Source organism: Microcaecilia unicolor, chromosome 4, assembly GCF_901765095.1.
Source record: "Microcaecilia unicolor chromosome 4, aMicUni1.1, whole genome shotgun sequence".
Lineage (NCBI taxonomy): Eukaryota > Metazoa > Chordata > Amphibia > Gymnophiona > Siphonopidae > Microcaecilia > Microcaecilia unicolor.
The window spans coordinates 155491784-155498864 of record NC_044034.1 but is presented as its reverse complement, the minus strand read 5'-3'; positions in this window follow the sequence as shown (position 1 = coordinate 155498864).

The following is a 7081-nucleotide window of genomic DNA, read 5'->3' as shown; positions in this document are numbered from 1 at the left end:
GCTATAAAATCACTGCACAGAAAAAGTATTTAGCATGCATTAAATGCAGTGGCATACCAAGGGTGGGGCGGTCCACCCCAGGTGCACGCTGCAAGGGGGTTCAGGGAGCAACTGAATGGCTGTCAGCTCCGCCGGTTCCACACTCCCTTCGATGTTACTTCCTGTTCTGGGGCAGGGAACCTGCAGAGCTGACAGCCATGCAACTGCTCCCTGCACTCCCAGGAAGTAATATGCTAGGGGTGTGTGGAGGTGATGCACTGGGGGGGGGGGGGGGGGAGGTGATGCGCCAGGGGTTTGTGCAGCGTTAATCCACCCTGGGTGGCAGCTGACATAGGAATGTCACTGATTACATGCATTTGGCAACTAGCACAAATGCACACAGGTACAGTATTGTGCAGTCCATACCTGCCCGTTTTACACTCTGTAACATGTTATGTGGTTAAAGCACAATTTTATAACTGGGCACGTGGATTTATGTGGCACTTGTATTTGCAACTGCACTGAATAGCAGCCCTTTCACGGGTAAGTGGACACTTACAAAACATAAATGGTATGGGTACACATATAAGTGGCAAACCCCCTAATTATAGAAAAGTTGCCAAAGGTTGCATGTGCAAATTTGAGTGTGTCCCCAATTTAAATAACAAGCTAATTAGTGTCAATAATTTGCTTAACAAGCAATTGTTGGCACTAATTAGATTTAATTGGAATTTACGCATGGAAATTTAGGCACAGGATCTGCACCTAAATTTTATGTGTGAGTAAAAAAAAAGGGGGCATGAAAATGAGAGGGTCATGGGTGGAACAGGGGTGTTCCTAGCATTTATATGTGTTGCTATACAATAATTGATACACGTGCTTAATTCCCTTATCCTTTATTTGTCCTGTCTGTCTTGATTAGATTGTAAGATCTGTTGAGCAAGGACTGTCTTTTACATATTCCATGTACAGTGCTGCGTATATCTAGTAGCACTATAGAATGATAAGTAGTAGTAGTAGTCTTTGGGATTCCAGAATCTTGCTATTCTTTGTCCTTATCCCTTATTTGTCCTGTTTGTCTGTCTTGCTTAGATTGTAAGCTCTGTCAAGCAAGGTCGGTCTCTTACATGTTCAGTGAACATCTCTGCGTGTGTCTAGTAGTGCTATAGAAATGGTAAGTATAAGTAGTACTAGTGCCTAATTTAGGTGCATACACTTGCACCATGTTTCACTTGGCACAAATGGCTGTGCTTACCATTAGGAGTGGTTTATAGAATAGTGCTTACACCCGGGAATTGCGGCAAACTTTAGGCTTGGCTTATAGAATAGTGTTTTTTGGGTGCCAATTTTTTCAGCGCCATAAATAGACTTCACCCCATAGTGTGTAATTGCAAAGGGTGGAGGCATGGGAAGGGCACTGGGTAGTGCTGCAACTTACAGAATACTAATGCCTTTGCTGCATTTAGCCACCCAAAAGTATGCCAAGTCTACGTGCTTTGAAAATACTCTTTTGTATCACATATATGGTATATGAATGCCCTTCTAGGCTGTATAGTATGGTATCATTCGTATGCTGCTGGCATTTATCATATTTCTGTTATAGGATTGTTTTACAGTGCTGTTAAATGTTTATATTTCTGCATCATATTACTCCTATTAGTAGAATTCAATTTGTCAGCTCCAAGTTTACCGCATTGATTGTATTTAATGCTTCTATTGGGTCATTTTACTATTATGTCAATCTGTAGCTACCACACACCACCTTGGGTGAATCTTTTCATAACAAGGGTTAATAAATCCTAATAAATACTGTACCTAAATGGAACTGGCCTTGCAGTACTAATGAAAGGTGAGCGTCAAATCCCTCTCCATCCCGTGTCTGTTGATGCTGAGGGTTAATTAATACAGTGTGCTATTACTGTATGCAACAGTGATGCACAAGTAGGCTTTACACATAGGAAATCTGATTTGTCAATTCTTTCTTTCCTGGCAGTACAATTTGTCTCCATGGGCCAAAAAAAGTTGTATCATGATCCTTGAGAGGCTCCCTTCTGTTTTATAACATGTTCTTCTCACTGCATTAATAAAATGTACGGAAAACACTGGAAAATGTGAGAAATGTAGTTTACTCATTCCCCCTCCCCCCTTATTCCTATCAGGAAAATCTAGAACAGCAAAAGCTTTAATGAGAAAGGGAAAAGAACAGCAGAGGACGCCAGCCTAGGTACATTTGAAATATAAGCTATTAGAAGTAATTTTCTCTAGAGCTGGCGGCAAGTAAATGTCTTTACTTTTGATCATTTCAAGTATGTAGGAAATAAACGAGGCTTTTAAATATAGCCTTTCACGTATAGCAGAACTGCTCACCACCATACCGTATGTTTACCAGGGCTGAAAGCAGTGTCGGAACAAAATTCCCCAGGGCTGAGCAATTCACCAGCAGTAAATGTCACAGCTAGCAAACTTTAGCTAATGAGATCATGAGTGTTTTGTTATTTATTCACAAAATACATGCCCTATTATATACGCCTCCAACATCCCAAGCAGCTGGACAGAGGGCACTAGGTCAGGTGGACTTTTGATCTGACCCAGTCTGGTAATCACTTCTTCTGGAACTTTTTGTGCACTCCAGGCATTGCCCATATGCAGCTAAATCATGGCTCCCAGAGGTGGATGCATGTTCGGATCCCATTTACTTAAAGGCCACCCTATAAATCCAAGTTAGTGTTATGATTTTCCTTTGTTTTTCTAATTAGCAAGGAGGTACAGTTTGTAAAACTGAGACCTGAATGACCTGACCTCAGCTTAATATTACAACCTAGGCACTTTACATAGAGCTGCTTATCAGAGCCTCTCACCTAATATTGAAAGAGGGACAACAACAGACCACGAGGACCAAGCTGTTATGTTACAACATGACCCATCACAGAGACAAGAAAATCCCTCAGCAGATTTGAAAATCAGCATTAAAAAGCCAAACTGTAGGAAGAGACAGCATACTTAAGTTTCCCTGTGTACCTACTCTCCCCCCCCCCCCCCCAAAAAGGACATTTCCTTCTGCTTTTTAGGGCTTCCAGCTTAATCAGAATCAAGGCTGGGCCACAAGTCCTCAGTTGCAGCCACTAAGGGTCGGTCACTAGGCCCTGCTCTCGGTCTTTGTATCGCAGGTTGTGAACACTGCCTGACTATACAGGACATACTGCTTCATTGGCCATTATTACTTAAGGGAATATTTTCATGAAAGGACAAGAGAAGGATTATTGTCCATGCAGGTTAAAACAACTATCTGGTTAGAACCCATTCTCTCCTTTTGCTGGTTCAGAAGGGCACAGTGGGCTGTGGTGGCTGCAAGAGGCAAATGGGAATTACTGCTTCATTATTCTAAGAAGGAAAAAAATGTGAAATTCAGACAGGACTCAGGCCACAAATGCAGAAGCAATGCAAAGAATGTGGCCGGGAATGTATGTTTGAGGGAGTCAAGGAAAGTGCCCAGAGTAATTGGAAGCCCCAGCAGACACCCGGGATCCTGAGCAGCAAAGTCAATAACAGAAGTTTCAGCATCCTTGCTTGGAACAGAGAAGACAAGTGATCAAATCTCTTACCTTCCTTCGGATTTGGCTAGTTTGAATATTGTAGTGAAACCACAAGTTGCATCAATAGAGAAATACTTAGACCCTACCTTGTGGAGCTGCAGTGGCCTGTGGTCAGCCTTTTACAGTATCCTGCAACATAGCTTTGAAACTTGATTTAAGCTTTTCAACACGTAATTAAAACAGCAAAATGGAAAGGCCATGACCTAGTTTTAAGAGCTAAGGAGCATGACTGGAGCTCAAAGAATTTCAGTGACTTTTTAATTATACCATATTGTGAGTTGGAAAAGAAACAGCCCCCAGCCCTATGCACATTATGGATTTATTGTTCTCAAGTAGAAAGACTGTAAGCTGTCAACACAAACAAAATAAAGAAGGGGGTGCAGTTTACTGAAGGCTGCTCTTGAGCAGTACAGAGAGGGGGAGCTTAGCGCCAAACTGTTGACACTTTCACCCATTCACTCCTACAAAGTCAGCCTCCTGTACCTCTGCGACTTCTTCACACCAGCTTATTTCAGAGGGGGGAGGGGATTTTTCAAAGTTTTTTTTCCCCACTAATAAAACACGATTCTATGACACCAATAATTTTTAAATGACCCACCACTGGTAGTAGGTGTGCAGACTTTTTCCCAAATCAGGTTTCCCCCTTAAAATTTGATGTAGGCACCCACAGACTTTGTTTAGGCATATAAATGTTAAGGGCCATTCTAAAGTTTTTATGATTATTAATAAGCTGTATGATTGTTTCTGCCTCTTGAGAGGCTACATCCAAATCATAGAGCATTTGTTACAATAAAACTGTATTACAACATTTCCCTTAGGTTTTTTGCTTTAAATTAAGCACAGCAAAGTATAAAAGTGAATACTGGGCAGAAAGTTAGATTCACAGAAAATAGTCTATTACTCATGATGGTTCCTACATAAGTTTTGCCATACTGGGACAGACCGAAGGTCCATCAAGCCCAGCATCCTGTTTCCAACAGTGGCCAATCCAGGTCACAAGTACCTGGCAAGATCCCAAAACAGTACAATATATTTTATGTTGCTTATCCTAGAAATAAGCAGTGGATTTTCCCCCAAGTCCATCTTAATAATGAACTAGGGACTTTTCCTTTAGGAAGCCATCCAAACTTTTTTAAAACCCCGCTAAGCTAACTGCTTTTACTACATTCTCTGGCAACAAATTCCAGAGTTTAATTACACATTGAGTGAAGAAATATTTTATCTGATTTAAATTTACTACTTTGTAGCTTCATTCCGTGCCCCCCTAGTCCTAGTATTTTTGGAAACAAGCGATTCACGTCTACCCGTTCCACTCCACTCATTGTTTTATAGACCTCTATCATATCTCCCCTCAGCCATCTTTTTTCCGAGCTGAAGAGCCCTAGCCGCTTTAGCCTTTCCTCATAGGGAAGTCGTCCCATCCCCTTTATTATTTTTGTAGCCCTTCTCTGTACATTTTCTAATTCCACTATATCTTTTTTTGATATATGGTGACCAGAATTGAACACAATATTTGAGGTGTGGTCGCACCATGGTGTGGCATTATAATGTCCTTATTTTTGTTTTCCATTCCTTTCCTAATAGTACCTAACATTCTTATTTGACTTCTTAGCCACAGCCACACACTGAGCAGTGGGTTACAATGATGATGCCTAGATCCCTTTCCTGGTCAGTGACTCCTAACTGGAACCTTGCCTTACATAGCTATAATTCAGGTTCCTCTTTCCCACATGCTTCACTTTGCACTTGCTCACATTAAATGGCAGATGACATTTAGATGCCCAGTCTCCCAGTCTCGCCTAATAGAGGCAGACTGAAACCAAAACTGCTACCGAAACTGTACTACAGGGGACTGTCAGAGCTTGCAGTGGGCAGCCCTCTGGTAAACCCACAGATTATTACCCTCCAGTCCAAGCATGAACTGCAAGCACAGGCTGACAACTGGGAGATCCATTTTCACAAGGACTTCTTGACAAGTGTGACACATTTAGGTTCCCAAGTCAATGCAGATGTAGTTAAATAAATTCTGAGACTGGAACTTTGTGAGAATTTGTAAAAGAAAATCATGATTATCAACTTTTAATACTTACCCAAACTGCGCACAAATAGCAAGAGAAAGTAGCATCAAGATGTTTCCCGTTTTGTATTTAGTTATAAAACTGATTAAGGACAAGCATGATATATATTCTTACTAAAATAGGGTAAAGGAGTCCAGACACTGGTCTACACTGCGGACACTATACCGGCATGATGCACAATACAGAATAAAAAAAGCATATTGATGACACTGAATGTGAGAACTATATGGTCTGAAAAGTTACAATCAGGAGCAATATATTTCTCAAATTATTTTCTAATATATAAACTCCATTTCATTGTAATATTTCCCTACTAACACTATAACTTGACCTTTACTTGTGCTTGAAAACAATCATTGCAGGTTCCTTTCTCATAAAATCTAGCTTCTGCATGCCACAAGTTTGATTGAAAGGGAAGGGAAATGGGGCTTGATATACTGCCTTTCTGAGGTTTTTGCAACTACATTCAAAGTGGTTTACATATATTCAGGTACTTATTTTGTACCAGGGGCCATGGAAGGTTAAGTGACTTGCCCAGAGTCACACAAAACTGCAGTGGGAATTGAACTCAGTTCCCCAGGATCAAAGTCCACTGCACTAACCACTAGGCTACTCCTCCACTCCAGGCTGCATCTTCATCATATCCAGATGCCTGGAAATTCTTTAGAATCACCCAAATAGTATCCAAGCCAGAATATACATATATAATGAAAGACCATATTTAAATTCCAAGCAAAGCTGAACCTAAGCTAATGAAACCTGAAACTAAAAGCCACAGTGCTTTTACAATGGCTGACTTTGCGACACATTTCGAGTTACAGCTGATGTCATATCTCCACAGAGTGGCTAATTCCTATCATCCCAAATTTACAAATTTAAGTTACTGCTAAACTTTTGTATCAAAAACATATTTGGAGCACTCTATTTACTGGTATCCAGTCAAAATAGCCCCGACAAAAAAACCCAAACACAAAAGCTAGCCTCCGATATAACAGCCACTGTCAAAATGGCCTGCTTACAATATAGCCCCTGACAAATTAGCCCCCTGACAAAGGGCCCGATCAGGCTGCCCAGAATATGGCCTCTGACAAAGAAACCCGAAAAGTACCAGACAGGGGGAGAATTTACCTTGCGGCACACTGCAAGAGGATCTTCCCAACTTTTACTTGTAGAGGATCCCTATATTCGAGAAGAACTGAACACCAGCTGACACCGGAAGTCTTGTGTCTGCCTTGTTTCTGCCACATCCCGCCTATGTGGTAACAGGAAGTAGCAGTAGAAATATGAGTTCTGGGGTCGGCTGGTGATAAGTTTTCCTGGAATACAGGGATCCTCCACAAGTAAAAGTCAGGCTATATTTTCATGCAGCGTGCCACAAGGTAAGTTCTTCCCCTGTCTAGTACCTTGCTACATACCATTTCACAAACAGGG